Source organism: Ursus maritimus, unplaced genomic scaffold (assembly GCF_017311325.1).
Source record: "Ursus maritimus isolate PB19 unplaced genomic scaffold, ASM1731132v1 scaffold_8, whole genome shotgun sequence".
Taxonomy (NCBI): domain Eukaryota; kingdom Metazoa; phylum Chordata; class Mammalia; order Carnivora; family Ursidae; genus Ursus; species Ursus maritimus.
The window spans coordinates 2,089,804-2,114,912 of record NW_024426996.1 but is presented as its reverse complement, the minus strand read 5'-3'; positions in this window follow the sequence as shown (position 1 = coordinate 2,114,912).

The following is a 25,109-nucleotide window of genomic DNA, read 5'->3' as shown; positions in this document are numbered from 1 at the left end:
CTCCCACTCCCCCTGCTTGTGTTCCCTCTCTCACTGGCTGTCTCTATCTCTGTCGAATAAATAAAAAAAAAAAAAAAAAAAAGAAATTTGGCAAGCAAATAATAAGATATTAGTTTGTCTCTTTAGCATAGTCAAGATGGGATAGCAGCAGTGTGCAAGAAGAAGCAGGAGAGGGGTATTTGAGGTGGGGAAATAATTAAGGACACTTGCAAAATCCAGCCATGTGGTAGTAAAGATAAGGATAAGAGATTTGGAAATAGGAATGGAAAGAAAAGGAACAATTTAAGAGATGTTAAAGACAGTATTCTAGCTTCAAAGACACAATCTGGATGATTAGTCATTAAAAGTAAAATACGTGACCTTTTATTTTCCTACTTTAAAAAAAATATTCATTCTTGATTTCTCTGGTCTTGCACATAGCCCACAATTACTTAGTTACAAGGTCTAGCCACTCTACTCAGAAATACCTAATAAATTGAATCCCTCCTTTTATTCCTATGCTTCAGCTTGAGCTCTTGTGTTATTTTATGTTATTTTTTCTTACTGGAGTTATTTTAAAAGCTTCTGTGTTAAATAAGAGAATTTGTTCACAATTTTTTCTTTCTCTCCCTGTTTCCATCTTGGCTTCTTGTGGATAGGACACCTCTTGCCATCTAGCCCCAAAATTTCTACCCTTAGATCTAACATTTGTGTTCTAAAGGATGACTAGCTCCTAGTAAAATTGCTCACAATTTATAGAGGAATTTTTTTTTAAGATTTTATTTATTTGACAGAGAAAGAGACAGCCAGGGAGAGAGGGCACACAAACAGGGGGAGTGGGAGAAGAAGAAGCAGGCTCCCAGCGGAGCATGGAGCCCTATGTGGGGCTCGATCCCAGGACTCTGGGATCACGCCCTGAGCCGAAGGCAGACGCTTAATGACTGAGCCACCCAGGTACCCCTGTAGAGGAATTTTAGTAAAAAGAATTCACCTTTTGCATCACAGCTCTGAATTCACATACTTTGTGAAGACTGTTTGAACTTTCCAAAGCTATGTTCTTTCATCTTATTTTACAATTAATCTTTTAAGAATTTATTATTGTAAATTGTGTATATTTGAATGTTTCCCTCATTGATCTGCAACCTCTTTGAGACTTATGACTATTCTTTACTAAAGACTGCTACCCAGTCTTTAGAACAATATTTGGTACTTTTAAGTCAGTTAAATGTCAAAATAATGAATGGCTAACACTGAGATACCTCTTTCAATATTGTTTTGCTATTCTAGGTATTTTGAATTTCCATATAAATTTTAGAAGCATCTTATTAATTTCTACCAAAAAAAATTTTGTTGGACTTTGTTGGAGATTAAGTTGAATCTGTACATCAAACTCAGGAAAACTGACATATTAACCACATTGGGTCTTTCAATCTATAAACATATTCTATCTCCCTATTTTCTTCAGTAATGTCACATAATTTTCAATGTAGAAGTTTGGCATTTGTTGTATTAAATTTACCCCTAAATGTTTTGGTTTTGTTGCTTTTTTCAAATAATTTTTAAATTTCATGTTTTGTTTGTGAAAATATTCTAAAATACAATTGATTTTTCTGTATTCCCATGTATCTTGAAATCTTGCTAAACTCACTTATGAGTTCTGGTGCTGTATTCTATGTGCACAATCATGACGGATTTAATTCTTCCTTTACAGCTTTTTGTTAATTTTTTCTTTCTTGCCTCAGCACAATGACTAAGACCTCCAGTACAATGGTGAATAGAAGTGGTGAAAGTGGACATCCTTGCTTTGCACAATCCTAGAAATAAGTAGCAGGACAGGGTTGAGGATGCAATTACCACTGCAATTTTAAATGGAAGCTTAATATAAACTGTAATAAATAAACTATGAAAAGGGACAGAGGCTTTTCAATGGAGGGAGAAAGTTTTTTTTTTTTTTAAAGAGTAATTACTTAAACATTCAGAAATCTAAAAGAGTTAATGAGAAGGTCATTAATTAGTCATTGAAGAAGCATTCTTTTAACCCTTTTAGTATTCTAGGGTATTTTTGCTAGTTGGCTTTTGCGCCATCTTGCATAATTTATGGTAGCCTTTTGCACATTTTTTTGCCAACTCACAAGTTTCACTATAAATGGGAAAGAGGTGTATTTGAGTGCTGTAGACAAAATGAATGAGAGATATTACAAATGGTGCCAATCGCTATCATCCACTAGTATTCTAGCCCAGGCTGCACGTCACAGCGGAACATGTGTCCTTGGGGTAGCTGTGAGGATGGGGTGATGTTAACGATTCTTCTTGAACACAAATATGGCTGTGTACAACCTTCTTCTGTTTATTGGATTGTTCTTATGCTACAGTCAAGGCAGGTCGAGTTGGGTCTCATGGCATCATCTAGGCAAGGTATGCCCATATTCCACTAGCTTCTGCCTCTCTGCAACAGAGGTCCCACACTATGCCTTCTGCACAACAGAAATCACCCAGGTCTGGATGGACCAAGGTGCCCCAAAGCTCTTATTTTTGAAGGCTGAGGTGAGGCGATTTATTCTTATTTACCGGAATACCTAGTCAAAAAGGATGAGGAGTTAATTACAATTTGTTTGGTTGCTTTCATTTACTTAAGGGGAAAATAATATTAATGGAACAGGATCCCTGTTCAGATACAGATAAACTATAAAACAGCTGCAGAGGAAGGAGTTAAAAGTCATTCTGCCTCTTCTGTGCCTCCCAGGGAGTTCACAGGTAACCTTGGGACAAGTCTTTGTTTATAGAAAAGTTGTTTGAATGCCCCCCCCCCATGTAATTGTAAAGTGAGGGTCATTCATTGTCTAAACTGGGAGTAAGGATATAATAGACTAGGGATTAACCAAAATCTCTAACCCCCACAATCCAAATCAGGGAGTTGGTGAATTGATTCACCTCAGAATGATGCATGGGAGGAACAAAATCACCAACCCAGTCCCTTGAGAATAAAAATTAATGAGAACAATTAGAATGAATCAGAATGGTTCCAACGAGTCCTAGTGGAAGAGGATGTCAAAAAGCCCCCTGAAATAAAAATTCCTTCAGTTAAAAAAAAATCTAGAGTGGATATTCCACTCATGATGAGGGCTGATTGCTCCTGGTCATGCACAAGTGCTAATTCTATCACCACTAGAAGGCAAGCTCCACTCAGCCAGAGGTGTCTGTTGGTTTTGTTAATTGCTCTCCCTCCAGCCCCTGAGAAGTGCCTGGTGTATTGTTGATTTGGGAAATTACCTCAACCCAAGGGTAGCCTTCAAGTACACAATGAGACAGATAATCTCGAGTGTTCATTACCTTTTTTTTTTTTTTAAGATTTTATTTATTTATTTGAGACAGAGAAAGAGCGACAGAGATAGCAAGAGAGCACAAGCAGGGAGGAGAGAGAGAAGCAATCTCCCTGCTGAGCTGGGAGCCCAACAGCAGGGCTGGATCCCATCATGACCTGAGCCTAAGGCAGACGCTTGACCAACGAGCCACCCAGGCCCCCGGAGCGTTCATTCCTGCGTACGTCTTGTCTGTCTCTATCTGTGCTGTAGCAGTCTGATGGTGTGGTTATGAGAACTGGAGTTGAGGGAGCTGAAAGCAGATGGGAGATACCTGGAGTTTGCTTTATCAGAAAAGTAAATCCATGTGCCGGAAGACAGCTGTAAATCGCCTGATGACCTGATGAGCAGTAATGGGTTGAATCTGCATATATCAGGTGGAGAACAAAAGAGCAAAAAATGGATGCCAGCAATGGGCGGCATGTATGAATGTTTGATTGTTTAACAGTATTGGGAGGTTCGAATATATTGATTTAGTGGGCTGCTTGGTTTTATATCTTTTTAATGAATTATCAGTACATATATGCTCTTCTTTACTTATGTTTAACAAATCATAAAAACTGCTTCTTTATTTTTTTCTGTCCTCCTTGTAGATCTGTGTCTCTTATTTTCCTTAGCAGAATGTAATATTCTTAAATGATACAGCAAACACATCACATACAAAATAAGCACTTGATACACATTTGTTGAAGGAATGAATACAGGGAGGAGTTGTAGCATAGCAAATGCATTTGATAGAAGATTCTTTGGGCCCAGTCAATCTGGCAGTGATTAGGCTTGACTGCAATGGCTGAACATGGAAACTTAAAAAGAGCTGAATCACACACTACAAAATGTCATTGTCACCTGAGCCCACCAAGGTCTTCCCAGGCGAAATTCACAAGCATTGTCTTGTAAATCTGCAACATCGCTTCAAAAGTTATGCTGTGAAAAGATGCACAAAATTGGTGGACTGAGATTCCAGTTATATTTCTAACAGACTAGGCAAAGAAGATTTGGAGTGTAAGTTACTGAGGGTCAGACAACTGCGGCGGAAAGAGAAGGCTTTAAGAAGAAGGCGCTGTACTTCGTGCAGTTATGGTGTGTGGCATTCAAGTAATTAATTAGACAAATATTAGACCTGTGTCTGTATTTGTACTCCAAGCTGTGCACTGTATGATGACAATACCAGTAAGAAATCAAACATTTCTCTGGTCGGTTCTTACTGACCAGTAAATGTTATTTCTGATCTGTTATGTATTTAGACCTAACACATTCATTCTCAGAACACAGCAACAATTATTTTATCTATTTATTTTGCCCCTTGTAAATTTAGATAAATTTAAATAAATACACTATTCAGAAGTATCTCGTGCAGATACCTTATGGTTTAGATATGTATTTATTTGTGAAAGTGAACCTGTGCATGAACATGGGTGTATGGAATAGCAACGAGTGTTACATTCATGTTATTTTCATGTGGGTTTATGCTTGACGTAACACTGGCTATGGTACTCGTGCTACCCTAATGCAGCAGTCTCCTCAGGGATAGGCATGATGACTTGGAACCTAGAAGACTTTTCTCGAACTTCGACAATTTTTCACCAACACCACGATCCCTGACTTGAAAAGCTGTGGAGGATTATTTTAAATTCTTAAGCAATAGAGTCGCCTGATGAAAAAATATCTGTAAGATTTGTAGAAAGCATTTGTAGGACAGCCTATAACAAATGGTGTGAAGATGGGGAGATTCACAGTTATAAGCAACCTGTTTATGGCTGCTGGAAACCAGAGGAAAGGCGACTGACTGGTGAGAAGAAGCTGGGGAGGAGAGAAGAGCTGTCTCTTGGAGATTGTTTAAGGGTAGAATCTTTAAGGGAGTCAGGTTGGATACAGGAGAAGTGAAGAGGACTTGCTAGCTGATGGAAGAAAGAAGTTTTTGAGAAAAATGGGTAAACTGGGAAACGGGTTGCCTGGTTAGGAAGAGAGTCAGGTTCAAATAATTTTATTTTTTGTGAACTCTTGCCAATTCTTTCCCTTTAAGTTTCAGTGATAAACTTCAGCCAAGATGGGAGAGCCACAGACTGAAGCAATGCTTAGCAGACCAAGATGTATGCTTTACCCCCGCTATCTATTTAGTTTTCGGGTTTGTTAGTTTTAACCGTATCATGTTGCTGATGTGTATTTTTAACGTTTGTTGCTTCTATCAATTCTTGTCCATTCTGAAGAACTTCTCCATTTCCAGAGACTTTACTGGCTAAGAAAGCAACTGGCAGGCAACTAGTACATTGCACCCTGTGGGCACTCAATCAACACTTGTTTCCTAACTGCCTGGCTGAATGTGTCTTCAGGAACAAAGGCAATAAACCCAACTGCCTTAAAAATAGCAGATGGTGGTATCTGGTAGGCATTCCCCTGAGGCTTGTTAAATACATAGCTAATGTCAGGAGATGCCCGAATGCTGTTACCTGTTCAAAACAAGTGACACTTCCGTCATTTGCCAACATACATGCGTATGTGTGAGAGAATGAACTAAAGTCACATTGGGTCCTAAGTACCTGATATTCGTATGAGGAGAGGAAAAACCAGCTGATCATTGTAAAATTGATCAAGTCCAGGGGATGAAATGTTGGAAGGTATAAAAACCTGGATAGAGTTAGAACTGGGAGTTAATCACTTCATCATTAGGAATGTATAGGGAGACAATGAGAAATCTGGGGGGACGATAAGAGCAGGTATCATTGAAAAAAACAATAGAAAGGACAATAAAAATTTCACTACACAAATCTTTAAAATTTTCTGCATAAAAATAAAGGTAAAAAATTGAGGAACATGTTTTCAGACACTCAGTGTTAAATTGTTAATACATAAAGTACCCCTAGAAATAACAAGAAAATCACTAAATGTGGGCATAAAATGACCAAACCATATGAAGAGACACTTCTCTAAGTAGAAAATACATATAACTAACAAACTTCCCTTTTTTAAAAAAAAGTTCAAGAATATTTCTAATTAGAAAAATAAAAATTAAAACACTACCTGTCAAATTAGCAAAGATTTTTTTAAAATAGTGTAAAATATTAATCATACTTTCTTATGGACAAAAAATGAGAAAGTATCATAATTTTTTAAATTTATTTGAGAGAGAGCGAGAGGAGGGGTGGGGAGAGGCAAAGGGAGGGGGAGAGAGAGTCTCCGGCAGACTCCACGCTGAGCACAGAGCCTGACAGGCTTGATCTCAGGACCCTGAGATCCTGACCTGAACTGAAATCAAGAGTTGGTTGCTTAACTGAGTGCACCACCCAGCTCCTGAGCAGGTATCTTTAGAATTAGAATAACAATGTTTTAAAAATTCCGTTCTTTGTGTGTGCTTCCTGTAGGTCATACGGATTCCTCCATGATGCAACCCCTGCCCGTTGTTCCAGGTTTTTTCACAGCCACCACCTTTCCAAGTTATTGTCCAGTTAGACTAGTATTTGCAGTTCCCCAAATGTACCATGTGTTTTCACGTCTATATTTTGGGGCCCCAGACTAGAATGTGTTCTACTCTTGTTCACCTGGCAAATCCCTGATCAATCTCTCTCTCTCTCTCTTTTTTTTTTTTTAAGATTTTATATATTTGACAGAGAGAGAGAGAGAGAGACAGTGAGAGAGGGAATACAAACAGGGGAAGTGGGAGAGGAAGAAGCAGGGTTCCCACCGAGCAGGGAGCCCCAATGTGGGGGTGGATTCCAGGATCCTGGGATCAGGACATGAGCCAAAGGCAGAGGCTTAATGACTGAGCCACCCAGGTGTCCCATCCCTGATCACTCTCTAAGACTCATCCCCAACATCCCTCCTCTGTTAGATCTTCCCAGCCACATTCCTTTTATCCTCTTCTCATACCTCAGCAAAGAAACTGTCTCTGTATTTTGACTACATTTATACTGTGCCATGTTTTATACCACATGTTACTAATTTATTTACATATGTATGTTTTTATTACTTATAGATTGCTTGAGAATGGCAAGAGGTTTTAATCTTCTCTGCATCCCAAGTGTCTGCCGCTGAGCTTGACAGAAGACATTAGGTGTTGGCTGATATGAATTGAATTAAAACTTTCAAGCCTCTGTTGGTTGCTTCAGCACATCAGAGAAAGCATAACGTTAAACCAGATCATTGCACACCCCCCCCACACACACACATACACACAAATATCTTCGCTCTAAGGGCCAGGTTTCAAGCTTTTGTTAAACTAGAGATTTTATATATGCAATTTCCACCAAAGTATTTGAAAATGTAAAAATTATATTATTTAATTACTGAGTATTCACGAAACTATACCCTCAGCGCTCAAGAAACCTAATGGTTTCATTTCTTTCGTTCTGGAACTACCATCAGGGAAGCATATTATAAACAGACTTAATGGCTTCCTAAGTAGAGCTGTAATAAGAAACTAATACTTAATGCTCTAGTTTGCTTTCCTAGGCCCCCTGACTTGCTCAAATGTCAGGAAGGCGTGCTCAGTTTATTTTCACCCACACTTTCTTTCACTTATCTCAGAAAACCATTTTTTGCTGCCATAAAAATAAATGCCAAAAGTAATTTTTAATCGCAGATTTTATTTCATGTAGGCCACTTAAGGGATCTTCACCAGTCCTAACATTGTTTTTAGATTTTTAGATCACTTATTCAACAATAGCTTAGATGATACACACTTTAAGATGTGATTAAAAGATGTGACACAGCAACAATATCTCACTTATCAAGGATTCATGGTGAATGTGTCTACATTCGTTCCAATTCCGTTGATGGAATGTGGTCCTGCAACTATTATGACTTTTAAAATTCTTAACATTTTAGAGGAAAAAAAACTTCCGAAAAATACCTTATGCTTTTTTGTGTCCATAAAGAGAAATTCAATTAATTGAAATTTGCTTGATGATTCAGAGTCATCAGTATGAACATACATTGTTTTGGGCCCTAATTCTTTAAAGTTAGTCTTTAGGCATAAACCAGACCAGATTCCAGATGATTGTGCTTTTAGGCCTCTTTAACTTTCTTTGTTTTCAGTTGAAACTTATTTTTTGACTGTTAAGTAAATTAGTCTCCAGGTCTCTCTGCTCCAACCTTACTACATTGCAATCATGTTCAGTCAACTTTGGAAGGATTGAGTCTGGTTTAATTTCTCTCTGGATACAACAGCTTACAGATTTTATGGTAGAGTTTACTTAAAAAAAAAGATTTCCAGGGTACTCTGGATTGGCTGGAGCATTTCCTCATGAGGTCAGGTTGAGTTTACTTAAAAAAAAAAAGATTTCCAGGGTACTCTGGATTGGCTGGAGCATTTCCTCATGAGGTCAGTTGGGTCTATCAGGAAGCTGACTGAGATGGAGTTAGGAGAGCAAGAAGTTTACTTGGGGCTAACTCCTGGGAAAGGAAAGGAGGGAAGGAAGATGGTTGGTCAAGAAGGGCCCCAGAGTGCAGTGCGGGTTTGACAACGTCTTGACCAACCCAAGAGGGAGCCCTGGAGCATACAACACCCATTTGAGGAGTCCTATGTTGGGCAGAAAGGGCTAGGTCCTGGTAGCCTGGCCAATGAAGTTGGGGGACTTCTTGGGAAGAGTGTGACCTCTGTTTGAATTCCAAGATGGATTCTGAAGGCAGGGACAGCTGGAGGCTATCGGCTGACTGCTCTCCCTGCAGCTGAAAGGAAAGTTCTTCCTTCAGTAGAGATCAAATAGGTGCACATTTCTAGCTGAATGGGTACATCCACCATCTGGAAATTTATTTGAAAAGAAGTACAAGTTCAGAGGAAGATAGGAAAAGGTAGTTGTTTTCTGTACCTTCATAAGTTTATGGGTAATGCTAGAAAGCAGAGAGGCTGATGGGAAGCAATCAGTGAATCTGAGGATGAGGAGAGTAGTGATCAGGGAAGCAGGGGGTTCTGGCCAAGGAGGATAACAGTTAAATAACCACATGATCAAAATCTTAATTTTCTTAGCAGCAAATTGACCCTTCTTGGGAGGACCCTGTTTGGGAAGGTATACACAGACAATACATCTAGGGTGGAAGGCAAGATCACCGAGAATATCACTGAGTAAGCTGCCTGTATTTGTTTTACTTTGTAATTCTGCATATTAAGCTTTTTAATTACTTTGAAAGTTTTTTACATGAAATTTAGAATCATCTTGTCTATTTTCAGAAAAGTTGGTATTTTATTGTTACCACATTAAATATATGAATTAACTTAAGAAGACATGAAATCTTTATAATATTGAATCTTAGCTGGGAATATAATTTGCGAGTTTTTTTTTTCTTATTTAAGAGAATCCTTATGTATTTTTTAGGGCTGTTTTAAATATTATCTCATATAAGTTTTACATATTTATGATCAAGTTAATTACTAGGCATTTTTTGTTGGTGTCATGTATGTGGTTTTCTGATTCACTACATTTTGTTTTCTGGTGGCTTTTATAAAAACTATATATTTCTCAATATTAATTTTAGCATCCCCTACCTTATTGTATTCTCTTGTTTTTGGTTAATTATCTTGCATTTCTTGTTAGTTATTTTTTAAAAGTAATAGTAATAACTTCATCTCTTCCTTCCCAGCTTCTATAGTTCTAATATATTTTTCTTACCTAATTGCATTGACTTATAACTCCAGTACAATGTTAAGAATATTGAAACATTGGTTACAGTAATTCGTTTTGGCTAATGTCCTTGTGTTTTTCTAACTTCATTCCTTCATTAAGTAAGATACTGGCTTTAAGGCTAATTAAACACTGACACACTTGAAACTGTTAAATAAGTATCCTTCAATTCCTATTTAGTAAGTGATAGTTAATACAACTGAAAAATGGATTAAGTTTTATTGATTGTCATTGTAGCATCTACGAAGATGATCATATAATATATTGCATTAATGGGTTTCTTAATATTAAAACATCCTTTTGTGAATTGCTGACTTCTACTCTCTGATATTTTGTTTTGAATTGTTTGTATTGATATGCATAAGAAATACTTATCTATAGTTTTCATATCGTTTCCCAATTTTGCTGTCAATATTACATTCACTTCTTAAAGTATTAGAAAATTTTCTACGTTTTCTATGTCCTGGAAAAATTCAATAATACTGGAATTAGTTACTCATTAATGGTTGGTAGAATTTCTTAATGAAACTAGATATGATGCTCTTGGAAGATTACTTCTTTGACAATTATATTTCTTTGTGGAAAAGTGTTTCTATTGTATCTTCCCCTTCTGAGTCAGCTTGGAAGTTATATTTTCCTAGAAAATTATCCCTTTTAACCAAGGTCACATGTTATTTTTTAACTCATAATTTTTTTTTTATTTCTTTGTGTGGTTATCGCTCCTTGTTATTTCTTATTCTATGTATTTGTGCATTTTTGTTTTGTGCACTTTTGCACAAAATTATTCTTATTCTACATATTTGTGATTTTATTTTTGACTAGTTTATTTACTATTAATTGTTTACTGCATTAGCTTGCTCATGTATTTTTAAAATTTTCTAATTCATTGAAAGTTGTTTCTAAATTGTGTTTTTCTGCTTTCATTCTTTGACTTTAATTTCTAAATTTTAGAGTCAAATGCTCAGTTTATATTTCCACATTTTAATTTTTACTGATAAAACTTCACAGCTATAAGCTTTACTTTGAGCAAGGCTTGCACTGTATCCTGTAGTTTCTGTTTTTTCTTTGTATTTTCCCTTGGGACAAGAGTTGTTAAAATAGACATTCTACAATTCCAAGACGAGAGCCTATTTTTCTGATGTTGTAACTGATTTCTTATTTTATTCCATGTTGTTCAAAGAATTCTGTCTATAATTTTTTTTAATTTACTGAAGCTTTTTTATTTGAGGCCCCAAATACAATTTTTGTGCAAGTTTCATATTCACTGAAAACAAATGTTCTCTGTTGTTAGGGTATTGAGTCTGATATTATGTGTTCATCAGCTTTATCTTCTTAGTTACGTCACTTAGATTTCCTGAACCTTTTCTTTTCTGAGAAGTGCTTGCACTGCACATCAGTGTGGGTCTGTAAAAATATCCATGCAAACTGAACTAAGTATTTTGAATAACCAATTGGAAAAATTGTACTGCTCTATGCCTTTAGAAATTTTTTGTCAAAATGTTAAAATCTCTCTTTTTATCAGTTATAAATTTATAAAGAGATGAAGACATATGACAACAACTTTTACAAGAATTGCAATAAATTTATTTACTATTTAACATTTATAAACATTGAGAGTTAAAATATTTTAGGGCTGTATAAAAGTTATCAAGAGCAGTTCGATATTTGCATTATATGAATTACTGTACAGAGCAAGCATTTGGTCTGTGCCTTGGCACTTTGTCATACTCCTTTCTAAGTTTGGGTCAGCTTCCAACATTTAGTCCTTTACACTTTCAGTGTTATAAAATGTCTCTGAAAGTTTCTTTAATGTGAAGTTTTTCACTGACATCACTTCTTCTGGGACATTTTCATGCTTTTCATCACAGTCACTTTTCTCATGTGTGTTGATATTTGCCTTCCATGAGTTCCCCTGGCAGTACATCTAAATTCTCTCAAACAACACTACCGACATTGCGTTGTCAGCCATGTCTTCTGACTCCATTGACATCACTTCAAATTTCACTTCGAGCATTATCACTTTCCTTTTCTTTGCTGAACTTTCATATTTGTTGCCCAATTCTCTCTCTCGCTTACCTGTAAAATATCCTGTGGGTTTGTCACTGAGAGACAAAGAGGCAACTCATTTATACACTTTGCTGTCTGTAAATGAATGGAATAACAGATGTTCAGTGGCCAGTCACCACCAACGTTGAAAGAAGTGGCGTAACTATCACTGATTGTGATGTGCATCTGATATTTACATAGTAATTTCTGGAATAAAGGGCTGGTACAAAATATGGACTTTATATAATTACTCAGAGTTAATATACCATGGTAAGACATGTGAAGTATATTGTTGGGGAACTGATGTTCTGAACCATGGTTATGGAAATGTATGCATATTAGAACCATCCACAGGATTACCCGAATTTCATCCACTTGATATGTTTTGGACTCAGAGAAGTAAATTCAAGTTGTATTTTCTGTTTTTCTCTCTGTTTAAAAAAAATTTATTTACTTATTGGGGGAAAGCACAAGCAGGGGGAGCAGTAGAGGGAGAGGGAGAAACAGGTTCCCAGCTGAGCAGGGAGCCCAATGTGGGATTCAATCCCAGGACCCTGGGGTCATGACCTGAGCCGAAGGCAGATGCTTAACTGACTGATCCACCCAGGTGCCCCTCTATTTTTCTAATATATCCTGAAATTTGTTTCATGAAAAATTTCACTATCACTTGGTAGATATTCTAAAATTGTTATCTTTTTTTAAAATCGTCCTCTGGACATTCTTGTTTCAGCCAATGCTTTTTGGCCTGAATTCTACCTTGTTTGATATTAAGGTTGTGATATTTTCTTGCTTGCTTTCTTTCTTTCTTTCTTTCTTTCTTTCTTTTTTTTTTTTATTATGTTATGTTAGTCACCACACTGCACATCATTAGCTTTTGATATAGGGTTCCATGATTCATTATTTGTGTATAACACCCAGTACTCCATGCAAAACGTGCCCTCATTAATACCCTTCACTGGGCTAGCCCATCCCCCAAACCCCCTCACCTCTAAAACATTTCTGCTTGAATTTACTAGATAAACTTTTATCATTTTATTTTTAACCTCTGTGGATCTTGTTTTAAGTGGCTTTCTTGTACACAGCATAGAATTCCATTTTGTTTTGTTACCTAACTGGAAATAATTTTTCCAGTTTTATTGAGACGTGATTGACATATAGCATTGTCTACATTTAAGATGTACAACATGATGACTTGATGTATGTGTATAGTGTGAAATGATTACCACAATAACTTTAGTGAACATCCATCACCTCATATAGTTATGACTTATCTTGTGATGAGAACTTTTAAAATCTACTCTCTAAGCTATTTCAAATATAGAATACAGTATTGTTAACTATAGTCACCATGCTGTACACTATAGTCCCAGACCTTATTTATCTTATAACTAGAAATTTGTACCTTTTGCTTACCTTTGCTCCATTTCCCCAGGGTTTCTACCTATGGAAACTGCTAATGTGATCTGTTTCTATGAGTTTGGTTTTTTAGATCTCAAGTAGAAGTGAGATCATACAGTAGTCATCTTTCCCGTCTGACTTATTTCACTAGTATAATGCCTTTGAGATCCATCCATGTTGTCACATATGGGAGGATTTCATTTTTATGGCTGCATAGTATTCCAGTGTGTGTGGTGTTGTTGTTGTTGTTGTTGTTGTTGTTGTTTTCTTACCCGTGTTTCTGTCTATGGACACTTATATTGTTTTCATATGTTGACCATTCTAAATAATACTGCAATGATGATGGGAGTACATTGCCACCAACAGTGCGCAAGGGATCCCTTTTCTCCACATTCTCACCAAAACTTGTTATTTGTTGCCTTTTTGGTTCTAGCCATTGCCGAGAGTGAGGTGACATCTCATTACGGTTTTAATTTGAATGGAATATTCCTACTAAAATATGTATCATTCACTACTAAGAGAAATATGATATAATCAGAAAGCCTACTCTATAAATTTTATGAAAAATAGGTTGATATTTGAATTCAGTATCTTTTGATACTTTTTTTTCCTTTGCTTTTCTCTCTCCTTCTAGCAACACCAAACTCCTCTCTTGACCTCACTCTCTCCAGTCATTACACTGCTCCCAGGCTGACCAAAATTTTCCACAACGATGGGTGATCCATCTGGGTTTTTATTAAAATTTACCAGTCTAGTAGTCTAGTCCTTGCTCTTGCATTTAGGTGACACTGGGCATTTGGGAATTGACATCTTTCTTCTAGAAAATAATTCATTTGCCTTTTAAAAAACTAAGATTTATAAGATTGAAATTTAACCTAAAGAGCTTACTGCTTCTGAATAATTTTTTTTTCAGTGATTCACTTTTGAAATCAATGTATGCCCCTTATAAAACCTTCAGGGTAATACGTGTGAAGAGTGGAGGCCCAGGGCATTATTGTGAAACTACCTGGTGGGGGCACTGCAGTCAGGAAACAGCAACCGGGAAGCTTCAGAATCCTGAGGAAGCAGAAGAGGATAAGTAGCCGGCACAGCCATAGTGTGTATTGAAAGTGGAAATTTCCAAAGAGCTTATGTTGCAAAGGTGAAAGAAGATATAACTTGTACGTCCTGCTAAGGAATTTGATTTCTATCCTTAAGACAATGGAAGGCTATTGATGGATTATAAGCAGATCAGTAGCATGCTTTTCAGGGACAGCAAAGCAAGGAGGAGCATTGAGGGATGACGTGTAGCTGCCTTATTTTACTAAAAGTGCGTCATTACACAAACTTCAAGTGGTGTTTTTACTTAAGAACGGTTATCTTTTAATGGCTAGTTCAAAAGGTAATAGCATTTTTAAGAACATGAAATTCTTCACAATGGTTCTTTAACCTTGCCCTTGGCTAAAGTTAACATCATTCCAGCCCAGAAACTCTCCTATCAGCTATCTTTTATTCTTAGTCTGGGAACTTCTTCCCACCTCCTCTTGTCCAAACCATTTTTGTTACTATCTTAAGACTCAGCTTCCAATGCAAGCAGTTTTCATTGCCTCCACAATGATGGTCCTTTATTGCTAACTCCTGGCACCTTGAGTAGTTCGTAAGAGTAGTTTGCAACTGCTCAGTTTCATATATCAGGTTCACTTTTGATCCTTCCATCTTGGTTTATGTGAATACAAACAGACAAAAGCTGGAAGTCAGTGAATCCAGCAATGCTGTTCTCTACCACTGTCACTTTCCCAAGTCACTGTGCCTCTCCTGATTTCACTTAGTTCTCTCACAAGCAAAACAAGGGGGTTTGTTCTCGATAAGTTGCAACCCTGTAACTTAGAGCTTTAGGATTCACCCAGGGATACTTCACGAGTCTCTAAAAAGATATGACCAGGGAAGCAGATCCTCCCTGTTCACCTTTTATTTCAAATGGGGCAGCTATTCCTTTGTTTGTCTTACTTATTAGGTTTTTGTATAAGTTTTTTTTTCCTGAAGCACAGGTCAATCAACTAAAAAGAATTTGACGATAGCTGATATACATAACTCCCTAAGGTGTATTTCAGCTCTCACATTTCATCTTCTTTTTCTCCTTTTTTATCTCCCTGACATACTTCATAACGCCTATGTGTTGGCAGTCTGTATCACAATGGTGTGTCAGAAATACAGAAAATAATTCAGTAAATGCCTTTTAAAGAATGAATGAATGCATTAATTGGTTTGTTAATCCCCTCATCATTCATGTTTATAGATAACCAATCAATTTAGCCACTCTTCAAGACAATGGAGACAGAATGTTGAAAATATGATAAATACCCTCCCTCTCTCCCTCAGCCAGTTGAATCAACCCATTAAGCAACAGTTTTTGAGCACCTAATATTACTGAAGCTGTTTTGTTAAGTCCTACTTATATTGAGACCTATAGAACCCTGTCCCTCGCCTCAAAGATGTTGCAGTCTGCTAAGACAAAAACATGTAAATGGATTGTTGCAATAAAAATTGATAAGTACTATTATGGAATTATGATCAAAGTGCTCTGAGTATTTAGAAAAAGGAGTTACTGACTCTGGCTGAAGGAGTGAGAAAGATTTCACAAAGAAGCTTGTGAACTGAGTTCTGAAGAATGGAAACCATTGTGCCGTGCGGAAGAAATCTTGAAATGTGTTGCAGTAGGGAAGCATGTAGATGGCATAGAGAGAAGAAAAACTAGGGAGTGTTAGGTAACAGGAGTTTGGCATGGCTACACCCTGGGTGACTGGACATCAAGAAAGAAAGGCTGCAAAGTCTTTTTTGCTTCAGGTTATCGATGTTCTTTTATGCTATTAGAAAGCTTTAAAGCTTCATAATTTAGGAAATGGAGAGTTAACAGAGATTTTTTTTAAAGATTTACTTATTTATTTGAGAGAGAGAGAATGCGGGGAAAGGGCAGAGGGAAAGGGAGAATCTCCAGCAGACTCTCTGCTGAGCATGGAGCCTGATGTGGGGCTCTGTCTCATGACCCTGAGATCGTGACCCTGAGATCATGAGCCAAAACCAAGAGCTGGACGCTTAATGGACTGAGCCACCAGTTGCCCTGAGAGCTCACAGAGATTTTTAAGCAGTAATTTGGCCGGATAGATTTGTCTTTAAGAAAAAAATAACATGGATGAGGAATATGAAAGATACACTGGAGTAAGGAGAGTCCAATGAAGAGAGAAGGAGTAAAAAGTCTGTTGCAGTAGGTCAAAAAGAAGGTGGAGGACCTGAGGGACCAAGACAGTGATATGATTGGAGAGGATACTTCAAATTGAGTTAAAAGGATATGGTGACTGGAAACAATGTCTATTCTAACACCAAATGAGGCTGGAGAACTGGACAGCCACTACCCTACATCATACACAAAAATTAACTCAAAATGGAGTAAAGGCTTGAATGTAAGACCTGAAGCCATAAAACTTCTAGAAGAAAACATAGATGGTAAGCTGCTGGACATCAATCTTGGTGACGAGTTTTTGGATTTGACACCAAAAGAAAAAGCAACAAAAGCAAAAATAAACAAGGGGGATGACATCAAACGAAAAGGCTTTTGCATAGCAAAAGAAACCGTCATCAAAATAAAAAGGCAATCTATGGACTGGGAAAAAAATATTTGCAAATCATATATCTGATAAAGAGCAAATACCCAAAATATATAAGAACTCATACAGCTCAATAGCAACAAATTTTTTTTAATTCTAATTAAAAAATAGAGGACCTGAATAGACATTTTCAAAAGAAAACAGATAGCCAATAAGCACATGAACATTTACTCAACATCACTAATCATTAGGGGAATGCAAATTAAAACCACCGTGAGATATCACTTCACACCTGTTAGAATGGTTAGTATCAAAAAGAGATAACAAATGTGGGCAAAAATGTGGAGAAAAGTAAACACTTGCGTGCTGTTGGTGGGAATGTAAATTGGTACAGCACCTGTGGAAAACACTATGGAATTTCCTCAAAAATTAAAAATAGAAATACTACATGATCCAGCAATTCCACTTCTGGATATTTATTTGAAATTAAAAAAAAATCACAAAGTTGAAAAAATATATGCACTCTCATGTACATTGCAGCATTATTTACAGTAGCCAAGATATGGAAACAGCCTAAATGACCGTTCATGGAGGAATGGATAAAGAAGATCCTACATAGGGGTGACCGGGGTGCTCAGCTGGTTGAGTGTCTGGCTCTTGGTTTCAGCTCAGGTCTTGATCTCAGGATCCTGAGATTGAGCCCTGAGGTGCCTTCTGTGCTCAGTGCAGAGTCTGCTGGAGATTGTCTCTCTCCCTCTCCCTCCCTTCCTGCTCCTACTCACACTTGTACCCACTCTCCCTAAAATAAATGAATAAAACCTTAAAAAATAAAGAAAATCTGATATATATACATAGTATAATATATATTACAAAAAAGAAAACTTGATATATACATAATATACATTATAAATTAGAGTAAATATTATATATTATAAAATATAAATATATAAATATATAATATAAATATAAATATATAATACATATAATATATAAATATATATATTTATATTATATATTTATATATATATATAATGGAATATTATTTGGCCAGAAAAAAGAATGAAACCTTGCCATTTGCAACAACATGGATGGGCCCTGAGGGCCTTATGCTGAATGAAATAAGTCAGACAGAAAAGGACCAATGCTGTATGACATCTCTTGGGTGTGGAATCTAAAAAACAAGATGAAGCTTTAGATACAGAGAACAGATTGGTGGTTGCCAGAGGCTGGGGATGGGGGGTAGGGAAATTGGTTGAAGGGAGTGAAAAAGTACAAACTCCCAGTTATAAAATAAATAAGTCCTGGAAATGGAATGTTCAACATAGTGACTGGAATTAATCACACTGTATTATATATCTGAAAGTTGCTAAGAGAGTAGAACTTAAAAGTTCTCATTAGAAGAAAAAAATTCCATAACTATGTATGGTGACAGATGTTAACTAGACTTATTGTGGTGATCAGTTTTGCAGTGTATAGAAACAGTGAATTGTTATGTTGTACATCTGAAACTAGCACAATGTTTTATTTCGATTATACCTCAATAAAAAAATAATGTAGTACTTTAGGACAACATGAGGGCTTATTTTCTGTTCCATCTCATTAAAGACGAAAAACTCTTTCTTGGGATACCTGGGTGGCTCAGTTGGCTAAGCATCTATCATCAGCTCAGGTCATGATCCCAGGGTCCTGGAATCGAGTCCCACATCAGGCTCACTGCTCAATGGGGAAACTGCTTCTCCGTCTGCCCCTCCCCCCACTTGTGTTCTCTCTCTCTGTGACGAATAAAACCTTTAAAATAAATAAATAAAAAAACTCAAAAAAAAAAAAACCCAAACTCTTTCTCACAAAACATGACAAGCAACTGTTATCTTTCAAGTAAATATATAGTCAATCCATTTGTGGAGGTTAATGGATGACTTAATTAAGGCCTGACAAGATTCTCCAGGATAAGCCATAAAGGCCAATTCCCATTTAACAGTCCCCCTTAGATGGACTGCCACAGTCATTATTAAGAATTTCTCCAGGCCTTTCCTAGCCTAATGAGGAATTAACACGGGGGTGTTATCCACAGTACCCCTTTTTGTTCAGTCAAAGCGCATGCCAGTAGCTAAGGCAGATTCGTCATCTTCGTGTTGACTGCAAGGAACGATATCAGAGTTGTGACTTGGGTAGGGGCGTCCTCAGGACGGATTGTTTTCTGAGATAACAGATGGTTTCGAAATCATAGGCCGTGACAGACCGAACTGACTAGAATTTGAATTCTCCGTTCCTGGAGCGGTGATGAGAAGGGCACGTACTGGAAATTAACTCTCCTGGTGTAACTGAAAATGACAGCACACTGCATGGTCAGAGCACAAACTGGATCTAAGAAGGAAGGATAGATGAGAGGCAAGTGGGAAGTTCCTAATTAACTTCAATATACTTCAAATAAATTTCCCTAACTCAATATTATGGCACATCGGAGGAAAGTTGATTTATGCATGTCAGGGCTTGATTTTATAATTTCGCTCTTGAAGAATGAGATAATCAAACAACAGAAGGAGTATATTAACTAGGGACCTGGATTACAATGATTCAGAGTGAGGTATCAGGCAATTGAATCTAGTCGGTTTATTCAGAGCAGGATGCACGTAAGTAATTTGGACATCTTGAATGAGCTCAGCCAAGTTAAAAGCTTCATGAAAACTTTGTAACTATGCCATGCACTTGAATGCAATCTGAGAGTAGAAAGTAGTTTACAATGATTTCAGACTTCTATTTGGCCATTAGTATTATTGTAGTTTTTAAAATGTTCCCCTTGACGTCTTTCCTGTGTAAATGAATATGTCCCAGGGACACGCCAGTAAATGAGGTAAACTCATGTAAAATATTAAATAATTCATGTCCTTGGAAGCCACTGAGACTTTGTTCATGTTTTTCTAGAAACCAAACCAATGTGATGCAGAAAAAAAAAGGTATCTTCAGATGAAAATATCTTAAGTGTTATCTTTTAAGCCTAGATGTGCGCAATAAGAAAAAAGTGGAAAAGGGAACAAGTTAAAAGAATATAGCAAGTACCATTTTATAATGGGAGAGATAACTAATAGGATTTTGATTTGGTGTTAGTTTGTCTTCTTTGGAGGTAATGTCACTGCCTTTGTCCTTGTTTCTGTGGTTTGAAGTTAGACTGGAGTGAAATTAACAGATGAGGAGGTCAATGGGACATGCAGGGGGGACAGGGACAGAAGAGGCAGAACTGAGGAACAGAAGACAGTATGACATGAATAAAGACTTGGGGCGTCTGGATGGTTCACTCAGTTAAGTGTTCAATTCTTGACTCTTGATTTCAGGTCAGGTCATGATCTCAAGGTCGAGAGATCAAGCCCTGCGATGGGCTCTGCACTCAGCACTCAGTGGGGAGTTTGCTTGAGATTCTCTCCTTCTCTTTCTCTTTCCCTCTGTGTGCCCCCCTCCCCACTTAAAAAAAAGAAAAGAAAAGAACAGAAGAGAAATGAATAAAGATCTGAGATATTTGTATTCCAAACCTGCCTCTGTCAGGATCTGATCTGGGATTTATTATATAACCTCTCAGGATGACTGTTTTCTTATCTATAAAAACGTAGTAATAATATCAGCCTCACAGAGAGCTGTTATAAAATTAACGAGCTAATGGTTATAAGCAGATTAAAGTGTCTGGTACAGAGAAGGCACATAAAATTTGGAACCTACCTGACCATTCTGTTCCAGGAAAAGATCTCATACTGCCAGCTTCCTCTGCAAGGAAACTTCCAGATATCCCTTCAGTAGTAACAAAGAGACAATAAACCGATGGGATTGTGAGTTAATTTTGAAGACAAAGTTCTTGGTCTTAAATCCCAATGCTGTCACTTCCCAGTAGTGTGTTTGCTAGTTATTTTGGTCTCAAATTCTTCATCTATATATAAGATGGATATATACAATAAGGGTAATATTATACATAATATAATAAGGATAAATATATAATAATGATATTATATATAATAAGGACATATATATCTTTATTAATAAAGTAAGGATATAATATATATAATAAGGATAATATTAGTGCTTACTTTACTGGAGGCTTGCAAGGATTAAATGAAATTTTCTGCATCCAGTACTTAGTATAATTCTAAGCACATGGCAAAGCCTCTCTAAATGTTACCTCTGAGTACCCATTGATCCCCACATAACTATAACCATGAAGATGTTATCTATAATAAGAAACAACCATAAAGGATATTTTCCTCTCTAGCATAGCACTTGCTATGAACATGTAACAAAACTAGAATTTTCAATTTAAATGTTCCTAAACATGGTTTGTTCAAAAAGAACTCTCATCGGGGCGCCTGGGTGGCACAGTGGTTAAGCGTCTGCCTTCGGCTCAGGGCGTGATCCTGGCGTTGTGGGATCGAGCCCCACATCAGGCTCCTCCGCAATGAGCCTGCTTCTTCCTCTCCCACTCCCCCTGCTTGTGTTCCCTCTCTCACTGGCTGTTTCTATCTCTGTCGAATAAATAAATAAAATCTTTAAAAAAAAAAAAAAAGAACTCTCATCTTTTTAGCAAATAATTCTGAGCTGTTTCAATCAGTGTTCCAAAGGAAAGACTTAAAGCTATTCCACTTTCCAGTATTTTAAGGCATTGGAGAGTGATGACAGGTGATAAGAATTAAAGGATAATCTACTCTCAGAATAAGGAAACGATAGTAAGTGAGTTTGCATTTGTGCAGCTTTTCTCCGAGGGGAAAAACTCTCATCTGGTCCATACTGCATGGGGGAGCCGAACCTCAAGCAGAAAGCACAGTCTCACGGACTTGATGAATCAGAGGACAGAATTTGGAAGTGCTTGAGTGGCTAGAAAGTAAGAGGAGAAATGGGGAAGGGCTTACAATACTGCGTAATTTCTGCCCCAGTCTTGGGCTGGATCTTGAACTGCAAACGTACAAGGGAGGCATCACGAAGCTATGACTGTAGCCACAAGGCTGAGGGGAGCCGGCCAAGGTTTCAACCCTACTTACAGCATGGGATGCACAATTCAGTTTTGTTGCAGTCAAAATTAACTGCTTGCTAAAAATAAAAATCAAGGGGCGCCTGGGTGGCACAGCGGTTAAGCACCTGCCTTCGGCTCAGGGCGTGATCCCAGCGTTCTGGGATGGAGCCCCACATCAGGCTCCTCCTCTATGAGCCTGCTTCTTCCTCTCCCACTCCCCCTGCTTGTGTTCCCTCTCTCGCTGGCTGTCTCTTTCTCTGTCAAATAAATAAATAAAATCTTTAAAAAATAAATAAATAAATAAAATAAATAAAAATCAACATTCTTCAGAGGAAGATGTCAGAATATAAAGCACATTTAATGCATCATATACAGCATTCAGTATATAATTAAAAATTGCGAGTTATGGGAAAAGAAACCAGAAAATTCTGGCCTGTAGTAAACAAAAAGGTCAGTAAAAACTGACCTTGACATGTTGGAATAAGTAGATGAGGAGTTTAAAGTAGCTAAAATTAATTACCAATAGAATTTAACATAGATTCAAAAATCCTTAATAAAATATTAGCATATCTAATCCAGCAATATATAAAAAGGCAAATATTTCTATATCAGGAATGCAAAGACTGAACATTCAAAAAAATCAATTAATGTAATTATCTGTATTAGCTGAATAAGAAATGAACCATGTAGTTAATCCATGTAGATCTACAAAGATATAAAAAAAGCATTTGGTAGGGGCGCCTGGGTGGCGTAGCTGTTAAGCGTCTGCCTTTGGCTCAGGGCGTGATCCTGGCGTTCTGGGATCGAGCCCCACATCAGGCTCCTCCGCTATGAGCCTGCTTCTTCCTCTCCCACTCCCCCTGCTTGTGTTCCCTCTCTCACTGGCTGTTTCTATCTCTGTCGAATAAATAAATAAAATCTTTAAAAAAAAAAAAGCATTTGGTAAAATTCAACACCCATTCATGTTAAAAACTCTTATTCAACTATGAGTAAGAGATGACTTCTTCAATGCAGTAAGGCCATTAACAAAGAAAAACAAAACAAACAAATAAAAAAATTTCTACATACTAAATGATCAAAGACTAAAAACTTACCCTTTGAAATGAGGAAAAAGAAACAGATATGTGCCCTCACCACTTCAATTCCAAATTTTTCCAGTGGATATAGCCTCAGCCGTAAAGCAAGTGAAAGAAAGAAAAGGCATGGAACCTGGAAAGGAAGCAGTAAAACTTTCTTGTTCATAGGTGACGTGATTGTTTGCATTTAGAATCTTTACGAATCTACAAAACGATGACTAGAACTACTCAGGGAAGCTAGCAAGGTTACAGAACACAAAACTGACACAAAATCCAATTTTATTTTTTTGTATTCTAATAAGAAACAATGGAAAAAGGAAAATAAAAAAAATACTCTCTTATAATCGCACCAGAAATTGGGATGCCTAGGTGGCTGCGTTGGTTAAGGTCATGACCTTTAGCTCAGGTCATGATCTCAGGGTCCTGGGATCAAGGGCTACATCTGGCTTTGTGTTCAGCAGAGAGTCTGCTTCTCCCTCTCCCTCTTCTTCTCCCCACCCCCTTCGTGTACTCTCTCGCTCTCTCTCAAATAAACAATCTTATATTTTTATATATATATATATATATGTATATATATTGTATATATATTGTATTATATATATATATCCTACAAAATACTGCTGAAGGAAATTAAAGAGGATCTAGATAAATAAAGAGATGCCATATTCCTAGAGTAGACAGCTCGGTACTGTTCAGTTTTTGTAAAAAGAGCTATAGTAACAGTTTTTAAACTTTTTTGTTTTAGAGCTCTAAAACAGCTTTACTGTTATTGAGGATCTCGAAGGACTTGTTTTTTCGAGTTATGTACATCAGTATTTACAATATTATAAATTAAAACTGAAAAAATTTACTGTGGTATTTTATAACTTATTTAAAAATAACAGCAAATCCATTACATCATTGTAAACAAATCTTACTTTAAAAAACTACGTTTTTCGGGGCGCCTGGGTGGCACAGCGGTTAAGTGTCTGCCTTCGGCTCAGGGCGTGATCCCGGTGTTCTGGGATCGAGCCCCACATCAGGCTCCTCTGCTATGAGCCTGCTTCTTCCTCTCCCACTCCCCCTGCTTGTGTTCCCTCTCTCGCTGGCTGTCTCTATCTCTGTTGAATAAATAAATAAAATATTTTAAAATAAAAAAAATAAAAATAAAATAAAAAACTACATTTTTCAATTCAAAACAAAATTATTAGATGAATGGCACTGTTTCACATTCCTTGCAAATTGATCTGGCTTAATAAAAGACAGCAGATTGTCCTATATCTAAGACAGCAGGTTTTACTTTTAGTCTAGTGTGTTAGATTATTTTGTTTGAAGTGTATGCAGAAATAATGGTCTCACACATATATACGTAGGGAGAGAAGGAAGAATTATTTAAATAGATTTTAAAATAACTGGATATTATTCTTTGATTCTATTGCAAAACTTGCTAAGAAAACAGAGGACGGAATTACAGTACATTCTAATGGGGGCTATGAGGAGGGAAACAAGTGGCTCTGTAGGAGCACATGGCTAGGACCACTAATGAGGACATGGATCTCAGAGAAGACTCTGCAGGAAATGGTGGCTAAGCTGAGGGGTAAAGAAATGTGGGTTAATGTAGGTTAAAGGGTGTTATAGAAAGGGAAAATGATCCAGAAAGGACAGGGTAAGTTCACAGAATCAAAAAAGTGTCAACATGGCTCTGCTTTAGTGGTTACATAGATCGTTGAGATTGGGATGTTAAAGTGACAAAATATGAAATTGAAGAGATAATCAAGAGCTTGAATATGGCTTTTTTTCCTGGAGTTAAGATGGCGGAGGAGTAGGGGACCCCTTTTTCAGCCGGTCCCCTGAGTCGAGCTGGATAGGTACCAGACCAGCCTAAATAACCACGGAATCAGCCTGAGACGCAGGATGATGCATCTGGATCTCTATAAATGAACATCTCCAGCGCTGAGTATTGAGGTACGAAGAGGGGAGCTGTAAACCGTGCACGGATATCGGAAGATAAACGGAAGGGGGAGGGAGCCGCCGCGTTTGGGCGCCGGGAAGCGGCAGCCACCTGCACGGGGGAGCAGGCGGGCTCGTGG